The following is a 24,409-nucleotide window of genomic DNA, read 5'->3' as shown; positions in this document are numbered from 1 at the left end:
AAATGTGTGTCTCAGCTGCAGCAGACTCCTTCTGTCTGAGCTCTTATATAGGGCTCTAGTAAACTAATCAAGTCCCACTCTGAATGGGCAGAGTTGTACCTCCATGGAAATTATCCAGTCAAATGTTTCACTCACAGTTGATTGAGTTACATCCCCATGGAAACACTCAATCAAAGAATTCCAATCTAGTTAACACTAATACATCTGCCACCACAAGATTGCATCAAAGAACATAGTTTGGGGACATAATACATTCAAGTCAGCACTGGGGGAAGTGATAGATAGGCTGTAGAATCATACTCTGAGGCCAAAGGATAAAGTTTTCTATAACAAGTTAAGGAACATTTCCCCCTCCTTTTTACTAGGCCTTGAACGAAAAGGTCTACGACTTATTAACAAAATGGTCAACTTTTTCTCCTGATTTGGTATCATTGCTTCTCTCTATAGATCATGTTAATGGAGAGACGTGCTGGGTTAGGGGTAGTAAAGGCAAATCAATTTGTTCAGAAAGCAGATTCTAAATTTAATGCACCCTATATCTATTCTGTCCCATCTTTCAATTTCTCTATTTCATAATCTTTTATTCTAAAAGTAACAAAAGTATGTATTACCATGTGTATCAATTAAAAAAGGCATTTCTTATGTGTTTAAATGTACCACACTGAGGAACACGCAGTGAAAGGATTTCACTGGGAATAAAGAGACAGAGATAATTAGCAATAGAATTAGAGGATATTGATGGAATAAATGATTGGTGTGACCCCCATTAGGAAAACCAACAAGGCAGAGAAGAAACAGGCACACCATGAAGAAAAGCTGCCAAAAACTTTAGCAAAATATCTTGAACATGGTGAAGTTGTCACAAGACCCTGTTACAAATTTCCAGGAGTCTAAATCTTTTGCATCTGTGAATTCATTACTTTCAATTAGTGTCACCTGCTGACTCCATGATAACATTTGCAATTCTTCAGAACAAGTCCAACAGATGAAAAAGGAACAATTTGTCTATTAATCAGCAACCATATTCCAAAGCATTTTCTATGAATTTAAGGTCATTGGCTTAGTTAATAAATGAAGTAAAATTTTCATTCCTTAACACGATGTATGATTCTTTATCAATTTCTGCCTCTTTATCTATTTCTACCTCTATATCTTTGAACAAAGTGATTCATAAGTCCTTCTAAAAAATTATTTCAAAAGGGAACAGATAGGTGTTATACTTAGAAAAAGGAGAAAGTTCCAAACTAGAGAGAAGTATTCCTCGTAAACTCAAATCAATGATCTACAAAGGAAATAAATGGAGTGATTTGAAAGAATAAGCCAGGATACCATTTTTATGGGTTTCCTGTTAATGCAAAGAAAATTTGAAAGTTATAGAAGTTCTGTCAGTCAAGCAGATCACTCCATACTTACTAACTCTTTCTGTCTTTAACAAGTATTTCTCTTATATACTCAACAAAAAGGTTTATAAGTAGCAGGGAGGACTCTAAATGGTCCATTTTTTTCTTACTAGAAAAGACATGCAAGTCAAATGTAGCATTTTCTTCAGTTGGGGAATTTTCAACCCGTGGGGGATTTAGGAGAGTTCTTAGAAGGTCAGCAAAATTTAAAATCCAGGCAGATACCAAAATAGCAACTTGTGCCAGAAATGGGCTGGCATTCTCTCACTTGATATTCTGCATGTTTCTTCATTCTTGTATTTACTAAATCTTGAGATGCCCTCTAGATCCACTATTAGAAACTTCTTTTTGTTGTTTGGTAATAAGAGGTTTTAGATTTATTGTTATTTCAGAAGAGACCTGTACATGGTAATGAGAAAAAAAAAAAAAAGTCAATCACACCACTTTTGTCTTCTTTCACTTCATAAATTTTCTTTTAACCCTGAGAAGAGTTTATCTGTACTGTAAGAGAATATCAGATAAATAATGCACGTCTGTATCTGGATATACACTCATTTGATACTGAATTTAAGTATTTAGGTTTAGAATCAAACTGATTAGTTTTAAACACAGGTCCTGGCCATTCCAGTAAATTAAGCTCTCTAAGTTTAACTTTCCTCAGCCTTATCTATAAAATAAGGATAATATAATAGCTACTGACCCTCATTCAATCATTCAAAAATAGTAGATATTCAATTTAGTGTATTCTAGCTATTATTCTAAAAGCTTGGGATACAGGAGAGAATAAAATAGACAAAGTCTCTGCTCTGAGGATACTTAAATTCTAGTGTTAGAAAGGGTTAATACATTAGCAAAAATAAGTTCATTAAATATTTACTATTGGTAAACACAATTTAATTTTAAGCCAAGTAGGAAAACAAGGAATGAGAAAGTGTGTGTATGATACAAAAAAAAAAAAAAAAATGGTTAAACACTATTCTTTGATAAAAATTCGCAAAAATCTAAGAATACAAATGAACATCTTCAAGCTGATAAAAGCCATATATGGAAAAACCCATAGCTAGCATCATATTTAATGGTGAAAGACCAAATGCTTTCCATTTAAGATCAGGAACAAGACAAGATTTTTCCTCCTTATCACTTCTATTTAACATTCTACTGTAGGTTCTAGTCAGGACAATTATGCAAGAAAATAAAGCTATCTGGACTGAAAAAGAAGTTTCAGATACATGAGTTTGTATATAGAAAATCCCAAGATATCCATTAAAAACTATTAGGATTAACAATGAGTTCCGCAAGGTTGCAGGATACAAGATCAGTATGCAAAAATCAGTTGTATTTTTATACTCTAGCAATGAATATTGCAAAAATGAAATTAAGAAAATAATTCTACTTATAATAGCACCAAAAATAATAAAATGTTTAATGAATTTAGCAAAAAGAGTGCAAGACTCATGTGATGGTTGAAGCTGTATGTACCCCCAGAAAAGCATGTTCTTAAGGCTAATCCATTCCTATGGGTGTAGACCTATTGTGGGTGTAGACCTATTGTGAGTGGGACCTTTTGATTCAGTTGAGGTGTCCTCCAGGTGGATTTTAATCCTATTACTAGAATCCTTTATAAGAAGAAAAAAGACAGAGTGAAGACACAGAAAAAAGCCCCAGAAAAGTTAAGAGATGAAGTTCAGAGAAGCACACAGAGAAGCTGAAAGAGAGAAACCAGAGAAGCTGGGAGATAAGAACAAACATAGAAGCTCAGAGAGAGAGAAACCAGCAGATGTCACCTGTGCCTTCCCATGTGACAGAGGAGTTAAGGATTGCTGGCAGCTGGTCTTTGGGGAGAAAATATTATCCTGTTGATGCCTGAATTTGGACATTTTTTCATGGTCTCAGAACTGTAAATGTGTAAGGTGATAAATCCCCATTGTAAAAGCCAACCCAATTCTGGTATATCTCATTTCATCAGCTTTAGCAAAGTAAAACAGATTCATATACTGAAAACTACATACATTGCTGAAAAAATTAAAGAAAATCAAAATAAATGAAACAGGATGCCATCTTCATGGATCAGAATGCAAATATTGTTAGAATGGCAATACTACCCAAAGTGATCTACAGATTCAACACAATTCTATCAATATCCAAGCTGCCTTTTTTGGTATAAATTAACAAGCTGATTATAAAACTTATAGGGAAATGTACTAGACATGGAATAGGCAAAAAATTGAAAAAGTAGAACAAAGTTGGAAGACTTATGCTTCCTAATTTCAAAACTTCCCAAAGAGTTGCTTTAATCAAGACCATATGTTACTGGCATAAGCATAGAAATGTAGATCAATGGAAGGAATAGAATTTAGAGTTGAGAAATGAATCCTTATTTTAAAGTTGAATTGACTTTAGATAAGCATCCCAATATCACTGAGTGGGGTAAAAATAGTCTTTTCAATGTATGGTGCTGAGACAACCGGGTAACCACATAAAAAATAATAAAGTTAGATACCTTCCTCATCCGCATATGACTCACAAAAAAATGAACTCACAATGGATCATAGACGTAAATGTAAGAGCTGAAACTCTTAGAAGAAAACATAGGAGAAACTTTTTATGACCTTGCAAAAGCAAAGCAAAAAAAAAAAAAAATATATATATATATATATATAATGACACTTAGATTGAAATAAATTTGTTTTTATTTAATGTCTTGGTCAACAATCATATGGGCTAATACCATAATTTGGAGGGAAATAAAGTTTATAAAGTTAATAAATCACTTAAATTATAGGAATGAACTCTTGAGAGCTCAGTTTCTGAATTTTCTTTTTGTACTGTCTCTTTAATATGAACACACTGACCTGATCTAACACAGTTGTGCATATTAGTCCTCCCATCCATATTCTCTTAAAAGGTACCAGTTTCACCATTTTTAAAAAATGCCTCCAAAGACTGTAAAAATATTTTCATATATATATTTATGGGCATATGTGTTCCTTTATATAATTTTATATGCATATCTTTACCTTTTATTCTTATTTTAAAATATATATCGACACTCCAAATAGTGTTTTGCAATTTGGGATTCAGTCCATATAAGTGCTTATGGATCATGCTACTTAATGACTACATGGTATTCCACTGTGTATGGTTTTAGCACAGTTTCTTTAAAACTCCATCCACTCTACATAACTTAAATTTCTTAGCAGCTTTTGTTATTTCATCCAGTGACTCCATGAATATCATTATCCATGTCATCTATCATTGTAAAATAGAAAAATGTTAAAGATTGTGTGATTTTTCAAAATGTTGATAGGTATTGTCAAGTTGTTCTCTATAAAAATGTGTGATAATGGGGGGAGGAGGAGAATGGAATGTTTTGGATGTACTTTTTTATTCTAATTTTTATTTTATTTTTTGGAGTAATGAAAATGTTCAAAGATTGATTGTGGTGATCAATGCACAACTATGAACAACTGATTGTACACTCTGAAGGATTGTATGTTATGTGACTATATCTCAATAAAATTGCATTTAAAAAAATGTATCAGTGCCTACTTACTCATACCCTCTCTAATACTTATTGAAAGATGTTTTTACTTTGTTTCACTTGTTTTATTCATTTGGTCAATTCATAGTTGAACTATTGATACCACAAATCTCCCCCAATGTTTTTTATGAAATTTTTCATAAGAGAAAAGTTGAAATAGAAGTTGAAATAATTTTTACAATGAGAACCCACATACGCTCTATGTAGATTCTAACATTAATGTATTGCTATATTGTATCATGTATTTAACCATTTACTAACTGGTTTTATAATATTTATAAGTATTTATAAATGTTATGTTTATAATATCTTATAAAATATTTATATAATTATAATAATATAATATTGCTCCATTTTTTCCATTCCTGTGAACTATTCTTCATATGCTTTGACTACCATTCTATTGAATTTTGTGTCATCAATTTGTGAAATTCTTTACAAAGGAATTTAGTCCTTTATCTGCTATAAAAGCACATGTGTATTTCTTTGTCATCTATTTTTTTTCTTACTTTTTACTATATGTTTTGCCATGAAGAATTGCATTTTTATTTTTATGTAGCTTCATTAATCTCTTGTTGATCTTTACTATGAAGTATACAAAAATTTCCCCTCTCGGAAATTATATTAAATATCCTACAGTTTCTTCTCAAGTTTCATGCTTTGTTTTATTTGATTTAAATGTTTAAATATTTTACCTACCAGTATTTATTTTGCTGCAAGATGAGAATTAAGAATAGAAATTTATTTTTTCCCTGATGTCTAAACATTTAATCATACAATTTTGTGAAAAATTCATCACTCTCCTATTATGAAATTGATTTTTCTCCAAATTTTTATACTCATTTAAGTGTATTTCTGGATTTTATCTTCTCCTCCATTGATAACAGATTATCTTATTTTTAAAATGCTATGACTTATATTAATATTGGGTTTATCCATCCTGTTCCCATATACTTCTTTATAAGAATTTTCTTGACTATTCTAACAGGTTTATTTTCCAAGATTACCTTAAGAATCATCTGGATGAGTTCAAAAACTCCTTTGGTAATTTTTTGGAGAATCTTATTAATTTTGTGCATTTATTAAGGATAATTTGCATCTTTATGCTTGAGTTTTTGTTTTCAGTAAAAGTTATCATATACCTTTCATTTGTTCAAGTTTTCTTTCATTCTTCAGTGTAATTTTGTTCTCTTTTTCAGGATTTTGCAGAATCCTTAATTTTTTTCACTTTTTTTTTAAATAATAAAATGATTGTATTTAACACCACTTTTTTGAACAAAAGCAAAAATCATCAATTTTTTTAAGTTGTACCAAACATAGAAAGTACCTTTTCAAATTAAAGGAGATGTATGCAAACACCAGCTTCTGACAACAAAAATAAGGAATTTAAAGCCCTACAGTTTGTCTGATTTAGATTAAGTAATCATGGAAGCTAAGGATATTTAAAATTATTTATTTTATCATTATGCCACTGAAGGAAAGCATAATAGCAGAGTTCTTCTCCACCATAAAATTATTTACACCCATTTATTTAGCTAGAAATGCTATCTTGAAAAGGTAATGGTATATATTCCATATTAAGTATTTCTCTACCGGATTCAACCATTTCATATTTAGAGCATGTTGAATAAAATATTGTCTCATAAGTCCTTTTTTTTTTTTTAAGTTACAACTGTTAAGAGTTCAAAGTACTTTGGGAGAAGTCCTGAATGACCTCATGAACACATGAAAATCAAGCACCGTGTTCGTATATTTAAAATACTCTTAAATCCATACAAATGTTGGTTGGTTTGTAGAGCTCAGATTTCTCCTGCTGGCACTATGACATCTGAAGAACATTTGACATGAAAGTTTCGCATCAATTTTGTTTTGTTCCTTCCTCATTAGCCACTGTGCTTCCTTTTACCTTTTCTTCTTTTGTTGTTCTGCTGCTCTCATTCTCTGTATGCTATTTCTACTGCCTCAGAACTTCTGCTTTCCAGGATGCATCTTCTTCTTCCCATGCATTGGTATTTTCTTGCCAGGTATGTAAGTCACCTAATTCAGGAGACTGATGAATAAAAGATATACCTTGCACAACTACTACTCTACTAGAGAAAACTGTGCTACCATCTGAGATGCAAAGATTTAATAATTCTCTCTTCTTAATAATCATTTTCTGGGTCTTCCTTTTAGTTGATATCATGTCCTTAATATAGTCACGTTCCAGATTTTCCAAGGCATTTTGTTGTGTTGCCATTTTTTCACCCCCTCCTTCAATCTTTACACTTGTGTATACATCTTCATTCTAAACCCACTCTTCTACATCTGTCTGCTTAGGAACTGACAAATAGTCAACTGTAGTCGGGGAAGTTATTTGGTCTTCACTTAATTTCTGTAGTCTTTCACATCTGCATATTCAGCTCTTTTAGGAATGAGAATAGTGTTGCTAGGTGGGTACAAACTTTAAATAACTGGAACTGCATCATGGCCATAATGGGAATCAAAACCTGCCACCCCCACCCTTCCCCAATTGCTGGGAAGAAGCTCCAAGCTGCTGTGGCTGCCTGGGTAAGAATTTCCGTTCTTTTAAGTTGTTAATGGGAATATGGTATATTATTCTATTATATCATTCATCTGTTTATCATAAAAGTATATGAAAGTCATGTATTTCTGTACATAATGTTTATCTAGGATTTTATCCAAATTATTATTTTAATAGAATAGCAGAATTTTTTTTCCAATCACATCATCAACAAAAAATTATAATTCTTCATCTTTCTTTACATTTTTACCCTACCATTACTTTTTCTTTCTAAATGTGTTAGGTAGCAGGTACCTTCTGAATAATGTTAAAAAATGATAATATAGAAATTGTCTTTGGCTTTCTGATTCTAATAGAAATCTTAGTATTGCCCCCTGCCTAAAGTTAGTCAAACTGCAAAGTTCAGAGCCAAATATCAAATTTAGAGGGAACATACAGTCTTCCAAAAACACTGTTCTGGTTTGCTAAAGCTGCCTTTTTGCAAAACACCAGAAATGGGTTGGTTTCTATAAAGGGGGGATATTTGATTACAAACTTACAGTCTTAAGGCCATAAAGTGTCCAAGGTAAGGCATCAACAATTGGGTAGCTTCACTGGAGGATGGCCAATGGTGTCCAAAAATTTCTATTAGCTGGGAAGGCATGTGGCTGACATCTGCTTGCTCCTGGGTTGCATTTCAAAATGGCATTCTCCAAAATGTCTGCATCAGATTCCAATGGCCATCTTCAAAATGTCTATCTCAGCTCCAGCTCCTCTCTCAGCTCCTGTGCATTCTTCAAAGTGTCCCTCTTGGCTGTGGCAAGCTTGCTCCTTCTGTCCAAGCTTATACAGTACTCTAGTAAACTAATCAAGGCCCATGCTGAATGGGTGGGGCCATGCCTCATGGAAATTATCCAATCAGTGTTATCACCTACGGTTGGGCAGTCGCATCGCCATGGAAACACTCAAAGAATTACAATCTAATCAACACCAACACATCTGCCCACACAAGATTCCATCAAAGATAATGGCGTTTTGGGGGACATAATACTTCAAACCAGCACAAATGCTTTCACTTCTGACACCAACTGCAAATTTGGGAGGTTTCCAAGACTACCCTCAGGTTTTATAATTCCTTGAAGAATTTACAGAACTCACTAACAGCTATTATAGTCACAGATATAATTTATATAGGGAAAGAATACAGACCAAACTCAAAGGAAGAAATGCATAGAACAGAATTTGGGAGGCTTCTGAATGCAAAGCTTCCGTTATACTTTCCAGTGGAGTCAGGATGCATTACCCTTTTGGTATCAACTGACTATTGCCAGTCAGGGAAGTTCACCCAATCCTTGGTGTCCAGAGTTTTGATTGGCATTTCATAAGATAAGCATGATTGATTGATTGTTGGACTCAGTCTCCAAATGGACTGATACTGCTGAACCCAAAGCCTCCACCCCTAAATCATGTTTGATCTTTCTTTTATGACTTCCCAATTTCAATACATGGTTGCTCTTAGCCCCCATCCTAAACCAAGATACTCCTAACCAGTGTGACATAGATTATTTCTCAGAATCTGAGAGCCAAGGCCAGACCTCTCTTTGGGTGAAGACAATTTTTTCCAATACTGGCCACCCCTTAACCTTTAGCCAATGCTCTTATACAGCAAAACCATCATATCTGAGCATCCACATTTAGTATAGGATTTATATGCCAAGCAAAGCAATAGTAAGTAATGAATCTTTCTAAAGTCTTTTAAATATTCTCATATTTTTGTACTAATTTAACTACCCTTTTTCCTCTTGATGTACTGCCATTTCTACCTTATAATAAACTTCTGCAGACCTACTTAGCATAGACATCAGCTGATGGGTAGCTAAATTAATTTCTTCCTCAGGCCAGTCAGTTTCCTGTCAGACCAGTATTATACCCTGAAGAAGCTTCAACTTAATTTCCCAATACATTTATTATGAATATCAGAATTATAATCTTACCTAAAATGTCAGTGTTATACCATATCACACTATGGTAATAGATGTAACCTGAAAAATAAGAGTCAAAAGATACTGGTACATTACTATAGTCTTACAGTGTTATTAACTATTAGTTAAGCCTATTGTAATATATTATGACCCAGAATGTCTCCTAGAATTATGCCACTCAAGTTTTCAGGCTTCCATTCATCCTTGTCAGGTCCCCAAAGCAAGTATGGTCTTGACTTCTCTCTTTTAGGACTCTAGTTTAATTGAGCTAGGATAAGATATGGTATAATCTCTTGCTCGGCACCTGTCCCAAAGTACCAATATAATTACAGATTTCCCTCATTACATAACCTATTTTTACATTCCTTTACCTTCAACTACTATTCCTTCTTTTCTCTATTTATCATTTTAGTTGACTTTGTCCTGTTTTTGTAGGAACATGAGGTTCAGCCACCGTTCTGAGATAGATTGCCAGCAGCAATGCTAGTCTAGCAAGTTCCTCCCCCTGAGCTCACTCTCATTAATAAAGGGTGGGTATAAATACAGAAGGTTGGCTATCTCAACCAATAAGCAATACAGCTGCATTCCCTGTCAACTCCAATATTACCAGATGAAGAGAATATACAACCTATCCCAAGAGACCCTTGGGAATTCTGACATAAAGGTTTAGAGTTACAGTTACAGCTTCTTGTTTAGGGATTGCTCCTGCTTTCAGCACCCACAGTTAAAGCCCTGGTCCTGGACACACTGTACCAGGTGGGAAAAAGAAAGTTGAAGTGATATGGAGAAAAAAGAAAAGTGTAATTGCTTCACCAACTTCACCACCATGAGAAAAATTGTATAGTCATGAGTATTCCATTCACAGCCTCTTCTCAAGATCCCATAAAAAAGCAGAATATATTTAGTGGGGACCGTCTTTTAGCCTTGCTCAAGCGGAATGTGATCACCCACTAGTGAAGGTATGTAAGCCAGTCCTTCATGCATTTACCTCCCCTCATTTTAGGGAATTAATGTTTTAATTGCTCATTCTATTTTCCTATTAACTTGCTACTCTGATGACGTCCTTGGTCTGAAGAAAAGTGACTCAACAGTACAAATTATGCAATATTTTCTGTTCTTTTTTTTTTTTAATGATACTCAGAACGCTTCCATCTACCAACAAGCAGACAAAGCCCAATTCAGAGTAAGCATTTACTCCTGTAAGGATTCATTTGTTTCCTCTTGGGGCTACCAGTATAACTCCAACTTAGCAGTTATGTACAGGACCTTGCCCCTGGGAAATCTTTTCCCTAGCTCCCTGCAGTGTCTGTCTCTTTTGTTGATAGATGGAACAATTCTTGTTGGCCTTTTTAGCCTCATAGGGTGTAAGAAGACTATGTCTATATTAAAACCATCTCTGAATTGTTGCAGCCCCCCCAATGTCCACTCATTTTATGTACCCAGGTGGCCACCTTAAGTGAGCACAACATGATATCTTCTCACAGGTTTCAATCATCTTCCTGGCCTGAGAGAAGGTTCTTTTGATGAGCATCAGTATGTCCTATTTTAATGAACCACACAAATTCTCACAGTGATTTCCATAAGGTTTTGCCCCACTCCATAAAATCATCTATTTAATAGGCCAGTATTCCAATGCCCTTCTGCTTCAACATATGACCACGCCGTTAACCACTGCCCATGAGTCAGTAAAATCTCAAATATAGGAGCAAAATGCATGCATTTCAGCCCACTGTGCTGATTTGTCTTTACCTTATTCAATCAGAGTGGCAGCCTTCCTAACAGAATGCTGTATATTTACCCTGCAACTGTCATCCATAAACCAATCTTCTCTTTGTTGGTAGATAGAGAATAGATCATAGGGCACTACTGAAGTGGGAATAGGAACTGGCAACTCTTCAGGGGGTCCCAAAATTGGTGCTAGAGAAAAAGAAGTTACCAGATCTTGAGTACTTCCTTAGATTTCTTGAATTCTGATAGTTAATTTATTTACATTCTTTCAAACTTATATGCATTTAAGATGCTGAATTTTCCTTTTGGTCTTATTTCTTCTTTATCCCATATGTTTTTATTTATAAGATCTTCATTTTTGTCATTTAGTCTGTCTTGGGTCATCTTTGTTACATTTTTTATTTGAATTCATGGATGCTCGAGAATATTTTCAGCTTTTAATTTCCAGGTGGTAACATTTTGGATTTTTCATTTTTGTTTCTAGTTCTGCTACTAATTTCTAATTTTGTTGCATTGTGAATAGAGGAAATTAGCCATGTGATTACTCTGTTTTTGGAATTATTGAGTATTCATTTCTAAATGTAATACTATTTCTTTTAAGTCTTCTCCTCAAAGAAAAATTTTAAAAAACTAAGCATGCTGATCTAAATAATGATTTGATTATGCAACAAGGGAAGACTTTTGATGGAAACTCAGACTACCAAGGCATTTTTAAGGAAATGCTCCATCAGCAAATCTATCAGACTAGTTGCAATCAATTGTGCATGCAGAAAAAGTGAAAAAGAAAATGGTTTCTCTCTCACTAGGTAGTTACAAGGTGTCATTTAAAGAAAATAAAATTCACAACCACAAAAAGACTTTCCTGGAAGAAAGGTCATCATCTATCCAGAGATGTGACTTGACTTTGGTTTTCAGATTTTTTCCCACTTAAGAAGGAGCACTTCACTCTTCAAGCATGACACTGTAGGGCAGAGCTTGATTTTCCCAGATCAGAAATCATTTATTGCCCCCTTGTCATTCTGTCAACCACATTTCATCAGATGTCTTAGTTTGAAGAGAAAGAAAGAAACAAGATTCATGTGGCAATATCTAAAAATGTTCTTCTCTCTTTTCTAACTGTCCTGCAATAATGGACTAGGATAACATTTTATCACACATTTAATCCTAACTAAAACTTTGGCATCATGATCTCCTGCTTCTCCATCCCATGACATAAAGTAGTTCAGAAACCGAGGGTGAAATACTGCACATGGAAAAGGGTTCAACTAAAAGCTTGAAATACTGCTCCTTACATGTGGTGTTTAAAATCACATACATGCAAAGACACAGACACTTCACAGTAACTTTCACTTGGAATTGTCTTTATTGCATCCTGGAGTTCTCATGGTTGCAAGAATCCTAGAAGGAGCTAGGAAAATAGAGTTGGATCTTCCTTAATAAAGGAAAACAGAGCATTAAATATTGTTACTTAGAAATAAGTTTAACTTCTTTGAATCCAATCCAGTGGCATTCTCCTTGGTTGGTACCATTTCCATCTCCATGATAGAATGGAGCAGCCAACTCCTAACACTGTAGGACTAAACTTCATTCTAATGAAGAGAGAAGAATATCAACCACATACAACCTGGGAAGAAATCCAAAGACTAAAGACCACACATTGTTTTCAAAATTCAATTGGTTTACATCCAAATTTATCCTCCTTCAACCTCACTCCCAATAAAGTGAATCCCATTTTTTCTGACCCATTGGCTATACTGATCCACCCCCTCACTCCCTCTGGAGACTGACTATATTTTGTGACCTTTAAGGCCAACAAAAATCCAAAATATGCTCTCTTTTTCTGTCCCAAATGAAAGGCTTCAGTGACTTATGTAAATACAATAAATATTTGTAGGGGAAAGTTTCATCCTGGAGTTTTAAAATTTCTCATGTGAGTTTTATTAGTCTCATCATTCACATATCGTAATGAAGCAAGATGATTTCTCTTGGAAATTGTTCTCAGTGAGAACACAATTATTAAATGTCATCATCACTGATAATAATGAAACTTTTATTATCTCAGTTTCAACCCTGTAAGATCAGGCTCCCCAGAGGGGTGACTATTCATGTGCGAAAGGTTTTAGAAAAGTATGCAGTGAATAGCACCATATTTAAACTAATGGAACACCTGATCAGAAATAAAGCCCAGGAGTAAAGATTGTACTAAAGCTAAAGCCATCTATGGATAGGTTTTTAGCAAGTCTCTGCTTCATGCTTGCTGCCTATTACGGATTGACTCATGACCCCCAAGAAGACATATTCAAGTCCTAACCTCCAGTCATAGGGATATTGAAGAAGTTATTAGATAAGATGAAGCAAAATTGCATCAGGTTGGGCCTTAATCCAATATGACTTGGGTCTTATAAGCTGACAAAATTTGGACACAGTCAGGAAGAGGCAAACAAGGAGAGAGATGGCCACGTAATAGAGGCCGAGATTGAGCCACTACCAGAATGTGACAGACTTCAGAAAAAGCAACATCTTCATTTTGGACTTCTAGCCTCAAAGGCTGTGAAGCAAGAATGCTGGTGTTTAACCCAAGGAGTCTGTGGTACTTTGTCACAGCAGCCCTGGCAAAATAAAACTGCCACTAACCAATGTTTGAGAAAGGAAATCCCTTCCCTGTTAGGAATAAGAATGCTAGAAATGAAACGCAAAGCAGATTGGAAGAAGAGCATGATTTCATGCCAAAGTTTTAGTTAGGAGAGGTCATTAGAAGATAAAAATAGTCATTGTTTTTAAGCATCAACTCAGTGATGGACACCTTTACCTTTAAAACACTTAGCAGGAATTAAGTAGGGACTTAGAAAGATGAAGTGATTTACCAGAAGTCCTTTTAGCTAATAATTGTTGAAATAGAATTCAATCCCAAAACTTCTGTTCCAAGTTGCACCTGTTTTGTTTTGTTTTTTTACTACTCTGTGCTTTATTTTATTGGTGAGAGTAAAAAAAGACATACTTGAATGAAATGTACAAGGAAGAATCTGTTCACCTGACATTGGTAAGTATTTGCCTGGTTAACTTTAAACCAGCTGTTTAAAGTGCCTGGAATAACTCAGTCACCTCAAGCATAATCTTTTTCCCCCTTTCTTATAGAAGTTGTGGGTTTATAGAACAATCATGCATAAGATAAAGTATTCCCATATACCACCCCACCACCAACACCTCCCTGCTTTGGCATGGAATATTTGTTACAATTGATGATAGCACACTTTTATAATTGTTCTATTAATTAAAAATCATGGTTTAATATAAGTTTCACAATTTGTGTAGTGTAGTTCCAAGGATTTTTAATTTTTTTTATTCTGTTACTACATATACAATCTAACATTTCCCCCTTTTAATCAAATTGAGATATACATGTCAGTTCTGTTAATTGTATTCAAAATGTTGTGCTACCATCACCACCATCCATTACCAAGCAGGAATGCTGTACAGTTTAAGACTTAACTTCTTGTTTCCTATCCTGGTAAACTCTATTCTAGTTCTGACTCTGTGAGTTTGCTTATTTTAATTGTTTCAAATCAGTGAGAACATACAATATCTGTCCTTTTGTGTCTAGCTTATTTCATTCAACATGGTATCTTCATGGTTCATCCATGCTGTTGCATGTATCAGAACTTCATTCCTTTTTATGGTTAGATAATATCCCATTGTATGTATAACCACATTTTATTTATCCGTTGATCAGTTGATGGACATTTGTGTTGTTTCCGTCTTCTGGGAATTGTGAATAATGCTGGTATGAACATCTGTGTGCAAATATCTGTTTGAGTCCCTGCTTTAAATTCTTTTGGGTATATACCTAGTGGTGGGATGGTCAGGTCATGTGGCAGTTCTATACTTAGTTTTCTGAGGAACTGCCAAACTGTCTTCCTCAGTGGCTGCCCCATTTTACATTGCCACCAGCAAGGAATGAGTGTTCCTATTTCTCCACCTCTTCTCCAATACTTGTAATTTTACATTTTTTTTTTAAATAGCAGCCATTTTAATGAGTGTGAAATGATATCTCATTGTGGTTTTGATTAATATTTCCCTGATTGCTAATGATGTTGAACATCTTTTCATGTGTTCTCTGGCCATTTGTATATCTTCTTTGAAGAGATGTCTGTTCAAGTCTTTTGCCCATTTTTAAATTAGGTTGTTTGTCATTTTGTTGTTAAGTTGAAGGTTGCCTTTTTACTTTCATGATAAAAGTCCTATGAGGAACAAAAGTTTTTTTTTTAATTTGATTAAGTCCCATTTATATATTTTTTGTTTTGTTGCTTGTACTTCAGGTGTTAAGTCTAGGAAACCGTTGCCTAACACAAGGTCCTGAAGATTCTTCCGTATGTTTACTTCTAGGAGTTTGATAGTTCTCTTATACTAAGGTCTTGATTCTTTTGACTTTTTTTTCTCAGCACCATTTGTTGAATAGACTGCTCTTTCCCAAATGAGTGGTCTTTACCAACTTGTCAAAAACCAGTTGGCCAAAAATGTGAGGGTTGATTTCTGAGCTCTCAATTCTATTCCATCACCAATGGTAATTCACTAATGGTAGCTGTAATTCATTAGCACATGGAGCATTCTAGCCTCCTGCCCTTGCTTCTCTGTAAATTTTATTTTCAACAGTAAGAAACCTTGTACTTACCACCCACCATCCACTTATTTTATTTTTCAATTTAAGTATACATACATGGTGATTGCAAAATTATTAATCTGTACCACTCTTGAAAACAACTTTATCAACTAGAATACAGTGCTTATGTGCAATTCACTTTTTCTTTAGTCTTACAGACTCTACACAAAGTTACTTAGGTCAGCACTTTCCCCTACTTACCCTTTTCTATGAGGTTGTTTCATAAATTCTCAATACAGTTAAATTCTCATTTCACATTCTGCATTCTTTTCTGGGATGCTCAAATCTCCTAAATGATTTTACTTTCAAATTTGCATAAGGTTCACTCTCTGTAATGCAAAATTCTGTAGGCTTTGACAAATATACAATGACATGTTTCCATCATCACACTATCATACAGGTAATCTTTTAGTACCCCCCAAATCCCCTGTACTTCACTTATGATCTGTTGTCCTTCCTCCTAAACTCTTGCAACCACTGATCAATTTTTGTCTCTATATTTTTGCTTTTTCCAGTTTCCTTTTTCAGAATGTCACGATTGGAATCATACAATGTGTAGCCTTTTCAGACATGTCTTTCACATAGCAATATACATTTTAGATTCCTCCGTATCTTTTAACGGCCTGACAGCTATTTTCTTTTTATTGCAGAATAATATTCCATTTAATGGATACATCACAACTTATATAATCTCCTGCTGAAGACATCCTGTGTGCTTCCAAGTTTTGTTTGTTGATCTGTTTTAAAATTATGAATAAGGCTGCTATAAACATTCACATAAACAGTCCAGAAAGTATGTGTGGGCATAAGCATTCAAATCAATTATGCCTAGGAGCCTAATTGATGGATCATAAGGTAGTACTACATTTAGTTTTTTAAGAAATTGCCAAACCATCTTCCAAAGTAACTGAACAATTTTGCATTCCCATCAACAATAAATGAGAGTTCCTGTTGCATTCTTACCAGCATATGGTATTATCAGTTTCTTTTCTTTTCATTTTTTTAGCCATTTGAATAGGTTATGTAAAGGTATCTCATTATTGCTTTAATTTGTTTTCACTGCATTAAACCAAGCAATACTCTAAGAAACACTGCAAGCTAGACCCTATGCTATGCCCACTGATTTATAACAAAGTGAGAGAACAGAAAGGCCAAGTAACTTGTCTAAAGTCCACAGCATAAGTGGTAAAAGCCAGACAATTTGGCTACAGAATCTGTGCTCTTAAATCCTCCACAAATTACCCACCTCACACAGCCTGTCTCATTACAAATTATGAGCAAAATATGAGAAAGGTAATGAAAAGTAAAATCCTTCGTTAAAATGGAATTGTATTAATGTCTTGTAAGAAAGCAAATTATTCTCTAGTCAATTAAAGGGTTATGCTGAGGACTCATCTCTTTGTGATGCAAGAAATCTAGAATGTTAGATCTGGAAGAAACCTTAGAGATCATCTTGAGTTTCTCCATTTTAGAAATGAGGAAACTGAAGCTCAAAATTTTCATTGTCTTACCTATTTTGATTGAGTCCTAGGTTGACAGCTGCAATGGATTTCTAGAGCTAGTGTCATTTCCACTACATCATTATTTTCCATATAAGCATTAAACAAATGTTGATTAACAATTGTTTCTCTTGTTTTCTGGTCAACCTGTCATTTTGTGGCCAAAATCTCAAAGTATATTAAGGAGAGAGCAGAAATGAGACATTCCCATGCATTTCTCATCTCTATTACATCAGGTGAAAACAAACAAAGAAGCTAGCTGTGAGCCTGACTGCTGTCATAAACCCTTATACTAACAATCACTTCATTTAAAAAGAAATTATTCTCTGTCTAAGGGAAGTCATGTAAATCTAGCTAAAAGAGAGTATTTCTGTTTTCTCTCCCAAGTGACACAAGAAGTATAGCTGCAGTAATTTGGTCCTGATTACAATAACAAAAGAGAAAACTCTTGTGAATGAGTTTGCTATGAATTTTTATAGATCATAAAAAAGGTGACAGTTAGTCCTGTTCTTTTACTTCCTTGGATTGCATACTGGCCTAGCACAAGAGATATAAAATTGAAAGAAACATAGTGGGAAATAAATGCAGCCATTTATTTTATATTAAGATTTTATTGTTTTGAATATGGAGGCGGAAAGCAGCTAGGAAAACAGAGCTGAAGCTAATTCCAATTCATAGCTTTCATAGTATTTGATTAATCTTCCTGGGAAATAAATACCAGCAAGAGATTGTGAGCTGGGGATTCCTTTCCACTCATTTTGTAAATGCAGGATGTATATTGGAGCATAAGTAAAAGCATTAATGAAATAATTATTGGAATTTTGAATGTATCTATTACTAGACATTAGTTATCTTGCAGCCAGTAGAACAGAAAATGATAGCATTGTCTTTGTGATCAATGTGCTGTATATCTCCCAGATATGAATGCTGTAAAACCAAGATAAAGTGGTAAACAAACTAAATATTTTTCAAAAAGAGACCCATTTTCATTAATATAAGCATAAGGTGTTAAAAAGACATCTTCATTAATACAAGCATAATCTGCTAATGGACATGCTTCATGGCCAAAAATTACGTTAAGTAAAAGTCTAAGGAAAATGGTTAAACAATTGAAAAAGAACATGATGTAAAATGAATCAATACCACAAGGAGAAAAATAATGCCTCTTAAATGTAAAGAAAAAGGACATATTGTATTAGGTGAACAAAAATATCATTAATAGAAGATAGGAAATTCTAACAATAATAATGGAAAAGAAAAGAAGCAAGTAATAGAAATGCATGTTTGCTTAACTGCTATTACAATTTCACTTTATTCACAAAATTTTTATTGTTGACTTGGACCCATAGATCTTGAATTGTGGAACATGAGTCCCGGGAAGCAGTCTGATTCCATTCTTGACATTGAATCATGTAGTCCCCTCCCCCCACCAATACACACACACATATATATATTCTTAATCCACATTCCGGTGAGTGTGAAATCATCGTAAATAGGATTATTTGAAGGTGTATTATCAATGAAGGTGTGGACTCATTTGTAAATAATATCTCGCAAGATCCGATTTCACTGTGGCCAATCTGAATTAGGATGGGCCTTAATCCGTATTATTGGGCCTCTTAAAAAGAGAAGCCAGAAGACTTAGAAAGTCACAGGAGATTATCAAGAACATCTCCATGTTACAGAAGGCAAGGATGCAAACCACATAAAACTAAGGATTGCAGCAAGCCAACCCCAGAACCCTATGGTCTTCAGGGAGAAAACACGGCCTTGCTAATTCCTTGGTTTTGGACTTCTAGCCTTCAAAACTATGAGACAATACATGCTTGTTGTTTAAGCCAAACCATTGAGTGGTATTTTTAGAAAAGCTCTAGCAAACTAAGACATATAGTTCCTAAATTTAGCTGTTATTTTAAGGTAGAAGACAAGATTGACTGAACACTATTTGTGTGTCTGAGGCAGAATATTGTATACCATGGAAATTAATAAGACTGTAGTAGATTTATTGAAAGCTAATGATGCATAATAAAACCAGGCCAAATCTCAATGATAAGTAACAATAAAAACTGATTTCCCACAGGGGATTGCCTTATCTAGGCTGTTTACAATTGGGTAGCTCTGCTTCATGGGTCTCTGCTCCTCCACCTGGGCCCAGCAGGATAGCACAGGCTTGCCCATCCATTGGCCATGGAGGAAGCACAAGAATGAGTCCCACTTCACAAGTACTTTCTGTGAAAGTACTTTTTCTGTTAACCTAATGCTTGCTAGCATTCTATTGACAGAACATATGACAACGTCAAGCTTAGACTCAAGTGGCAAGAAAAAAGATTCTACCACTTTAGTAGGAGATACTGCAAAGTCTGATGGCAAAGGTTGGGGTTAGAAGGAGGAGAGAAGAATTGCAGTTCTTAATGCAATCCACCATAAGAATAAATTAAACATATAAGCAGCCATATTGTCAAAAAGCCAACAGCAACATTAAAAATGTTTTTGAAAATAATTTGTATAATTTAGGTTAAAGATTTTAAGTCACTCTATAATTAGAATTATAGGTATCCTCACAGAAATCTATTGTCACTGTGGTAACTGTGGTAGATTTACAAATTACTCAGAGAGGTTCGCAGATACATGAAGAAAATGTAGATACTTGATGTGCCGGTTTGAATGTATTATGTCCCCCAGAAAAAGCCATATTCTTTGATGCAATCTTGTGGGGCAGACATAATAGTGGGGATTAAGTTGGAAAGTTTGAATTAAGTTGTTTGCATGGAGATGTGTCCCACCCAGCTGTGGGTGGTGACTCTGGTGGGATACTCCCATGGAGGCGTGGCCCCACCCATTGAGGGTGGGCCTTGATCAGTGGAGCCATATAAACGTGCTGACTCAAAGAGACTGAACGGAGTGCAGCTGGGAGTGATGTTTTGAAGAGAAGCAAGCTTGCTGGAGAGGAACGTCCTGGGAGAAAGCCGTTTTGAGGCCGGAGCTTTGGAGCAGATGCCAGCTGCCTTCCTAGCTAACAGAGGTTTTCCGGAGGCCATTGGCCATCCTCCGGTGAGGGTACCCGATTGCTGATGTGTTGCCTTGGACGCTTTGTGGCCTTAAGACTGTAACTGTGTAGCGAAATAAATCCCCGTTTTATAAAAGCCAATCCATCTCTGGTGTTTTGCATTCTGCAGCATTAGCAAACTAAGACAGATTTTGGTACCAGAGAAGTGGGGTGCTTTTGCTGCTGAGTTTTCAAATACCAAACATGTTGGAATGGCTTTTTAAGTGGATAATGGGGAGTTTCTGGAAGAATTGTGAGGAGCTTGATAGAAAAGGCCTAAACTGCTTTAAAGAGACTGTTTATGGAAATACGGACTCTAAAGATACTTCTGACGAGGCCTTGAACAGAAATGGTGAATGTGTTGTTGTAACCTGGAAGAAAGGCGATCTTTGTTTTAAAGTGGCAGAGAATTTGGCAAAATTGAGTCCTGGTGTCAGATGGAAGGAAGAATCTGGAAGCAACAACCTGGAATATTTAGCTGAGGAGATCTCCAGACTACGTGTGGAGGATGTATCTTGGCTTCTCCTTGCAGCTTATAGTAAAATGCAAGCAGAGAGAGATAAACTTAGAATTGAACTCTTTGGTTCAAAGAAACCAGAAGTTGATGGCTTGGAAAATTACGGGCTTCCAGGGGGTGGAATCCCAGAAGCTGCAGCCCAACATGAGGATGTTACCAAACATGGAACCCAGCCACCATTTCGGTACAAGCCAAGATTGGAGATGGAATTATCCAGAAAGGATTTGTGGAAAGTCCTGTTGTCTGATGGCTTTGACCCCTGCATGCTTCATGCAAAGCCAACAGAATTTTTGCGAGATCTTTATAGACAGAGCCATTGCCAGTCTGGACTGGAGGAGACAGACAAGGAAAAAATTAAAGGAAAAATTTCTTCAAAGACAGAGCCATGGAGGTTGAGATCTGGAGTCAAGAGGCCTTGGGCTGGGAGAGTGGAGCAGCCCACACGCACGGAAAGGGTGAGTTTGCCCTGGAGGTCGAGGGCGGGTTTTCCGCCTCGATGCTCTGGAAGAGTTTCGCCACCCCAAGCCCCAAAGAGGGTGGAGCACATTCCCAGGGAATTGGGGAGAGCCTGGCTGCCACCACACTGTTCTGAAAGGGTTGAGCTTGTGCCCCGGAGATGGAAGGGAATCCGGGAGCTGCCCCGAAGTTTGAGGAGGGTGGGGCCGAGAAGGTGGTCTCCCCAATGTGTGGATATGTTGGAGCGCTCACCCAAGCATTTGGAGAGGAAAGGGCTGCCAAAAAGGCCCTTGGGAAGGGTTAGGCTCCGGCTCTCTCTAGCCCCAAGGATGCAATGTTGTTATGTAAATGACTCTCAGACTTTGAAATCTAATGGAGTTTGTCCTGCAGGTTTTAGGAACTGTTTTGGTCCTGTTAACCCTGTTTTCCTTACTGTTTCTCCTTATGGCAATGGAAATGTTTATCCTATGAATGTCCGTCCTTTGTATATTGGAAGCATATAACTTGTTCTAAGTCCACAGATCCAAAGCTAAAGGAAAAGTATGCCTTAGGACTGACCATGCCTATATCTGATTTTGATGGGATTTTGTACATAACTTTTGTTACTGAAATGATTTAAGTTTTTGGGATATTGTGATGGAATGAATGTATTTTGTATTTGGAAAGAATATGTTTTTCTGGGGTCCAGGGGGTGGAATGTGCCGGTTTGAATGTATTATGTCCCCCAGAAAAAGCCATATTCTTTGATGCAATCTTGTGGGGCAGACATAATACTGGGGATTAAGTTGGAAAGTTTGAATTAAGTTGTTTGCATGGAGATGTGTCCCACCCAGCTGTGGGTGGTGACTCTGGTGGGATACTCCCATGGAGGCGTGGCCCCACCCATTGAGGGTGGGCCTTGATCAGTGGAGCCATATAAACGTGCTGACTCAAAGAGACTGAACGGAGTGCAGCTGGGAGTGATGTTTTGAAGAGAAGCAAGCTTGCTGGAGAGGAACGTCCTGGGAGAAAGCCGTTTTGAGGCCGGAGCTTTGGAGCAGATGCCAGCTGCCTTCCTAGCTAACAGAGGTTTTCCGGAGGCCATTGGCCATCCTCCGGTGAGGGTACCCGATTGCTGATGTGTTGCCTTGGACGCTTTGTGGCCTTAAGACTGTAACTGTGTAGCGAAATAAATCCCCGTTTTATAAAAGCCAATCCATCTCTGGTGTTTTGCATTCTGCAGCATTAGCAAACTAGGACACTTGATATTAACCTCATTTTTCATTTTGCCTGTTTTTCTTTACCCGTATTTTTGCTTATAACCATAATTTAAACCCTCATTTTATAATGCTTTTTTTTATGTTTACTTTTTTAAAAAATTCAATTTTATTGAGAGTGTTCACATACCATATAATCATCCAAAATGTACAATCAATTGTTCATGCTACCATTATATAGTTGTGCATTCATCACAATTAATTTTTTTTAAATGTTTAGAACATTTTCATTACTCCAGAGGAGAAATAAAAGTGAAAAAGAAAACTCAAATTCTCCCATACCCCTAATCACTCCCCTCCATTATTGACTCATACTGTCAGTATAGTACATTTATTACTGTTGATGAAAGAATGTTAAAATACTACTAACTGTAGTACATAGTTTCCAATAGGTATAATTTTTCCCTATATACCATATAACTTCTAGTTATAGTATCATAAATTATTCTAGTTCATGAAAGAGATTTCTAATATTTTTACAATTAATCACAGAGATTGTTCACCACAAGATTCACTGTTTTATACATTCCCATATTTTAACCTCCAACTTTCTTTCTGGTGACATACCTGACACTAATCTTCCCCTTTCCACCACAGACACACACCATTCAGCACTGTTAATTATTCTCACAATAACATGATACTGTCACCTCCATCCACTTCCAAATACTTAAGCTCAACCTAGTAAACTTTCTGCTCATACTAAACAACTGCTCCCCATTCCTTAGCCTCATTCTTTACCCTGGTAACCTACAATTCATATCTATGAGTTTACATATTATAATTAGTTCATATCAGTGAGACCATACAATATTTGCTCTTTCGTGTCTGACTTATTTCACTCAATACAATGCCCTTAATGTTTCTTCATCAACCCATCTTTTTTAATAGTCCATCCTAAGTACACAATCGATGGCTCCCCACATAATCACATATTTATGCATTCACCACCATCACCATTATCTATATAAGGACATTTCCATGTTTTCCACAAAGAAGGAGGAAGAATCAAACAAGGTGGAGAGACAAAAGAAAATGAAAAAGAAAGAAAAAAAAATGACAGCTAAAAAGCAACCAGAGGAAAGATAGAATTAACCTAAAGTATAATAAAAGAGTCAGATAACATCACCAATGCCGAGTCCCACACCTCCCTTATACCCCCCTCTCACAGGCATCCAGCTTTGGTACATTGCCCCTTCCACATCAAAGGAAGCATAATACAATGTTTCTGCCAACTGTGGTCTCTAGTTTGCATTGATTATAATTTTTCCCCAATACCACCCCATTTTTAACATCTTGCAAGGTTGACATTCCTTTGTTCTCCCTCATGTAAAAACACAGTTGTACATTTTATCATAATTGTTGAGCACCCTAGGTTTCACTGAATTATACAGTTCCACTCTTTATTTTCCCTCTTTCTCTCTGGTGTCCCACATGCCCCTAACTTCTCATTCAACCATACTCACAGTCATCTTTGTTCAGTGTACTTACATTGGTATGCTAACATCACCCAAAACTGTGTTCCAAACTTCTCACTCCTGTCTTTTCCTATCTGTCTGCAGTGCTCCCTTTAGTATTTCCTGTAGATCAAGTGTCTTGTTCACAATCTCTCTCATTATCTGTTTGCCTGAGAATATTTTAAACTCTCCCTTATATTTAAAGGACAGTTTTACCAGATATAGGATTCTTGGTTGGCAGTTTTTCTCTTTCAGTATTTTAAATATATCACACCACTTACTTCTTGCCTCCATAGTTTCTACTGAGAAATCTGCACATAGTCTTATCAAGCTTCCCTTGTATGTGATGTATCACTTTTTTCTTGCT

At 35.8% G+C, this 24,409-nt stretch overlaps 2 pseudogenes; one reads left to right on the top strand and one right to left on the bottom strand.

The window, feature by feature from the left end:
• Positions 1 to 6,705: 6,705 nt before the first annotated feature.
• On the bottom strand, positions 6,706 to 7,415 carry LOC119532581 (annotated as a pseudogene).
• A 1-nt stretch (position 7,416) lies between these two features.
• Positions 7,417 to 24,409, top strand: part of LOC119532580 — an 86,013-nt pseudogene continuing 69,020 nt past the window's right edge.

Source organism: Choloepus didactylus, chromosome 4 (assembly GCF_015220235.1).
Source record: "Choloepus didactylus isolate mChoDid1 chromosome 4, mChoDid1.pri, whole genome shotgun sequence".
Taxonomy (NCBI): Eukaryota; Metazoa; Chordata; class Mammalia; order Pilosa; family Megalonychidae; genus Choloepus; species Choloepus didactylus.
Note: the sequence above shows the minus strand (reverse complement) of the source record. Positions and strands in the feature narration are given on the sequence as shown.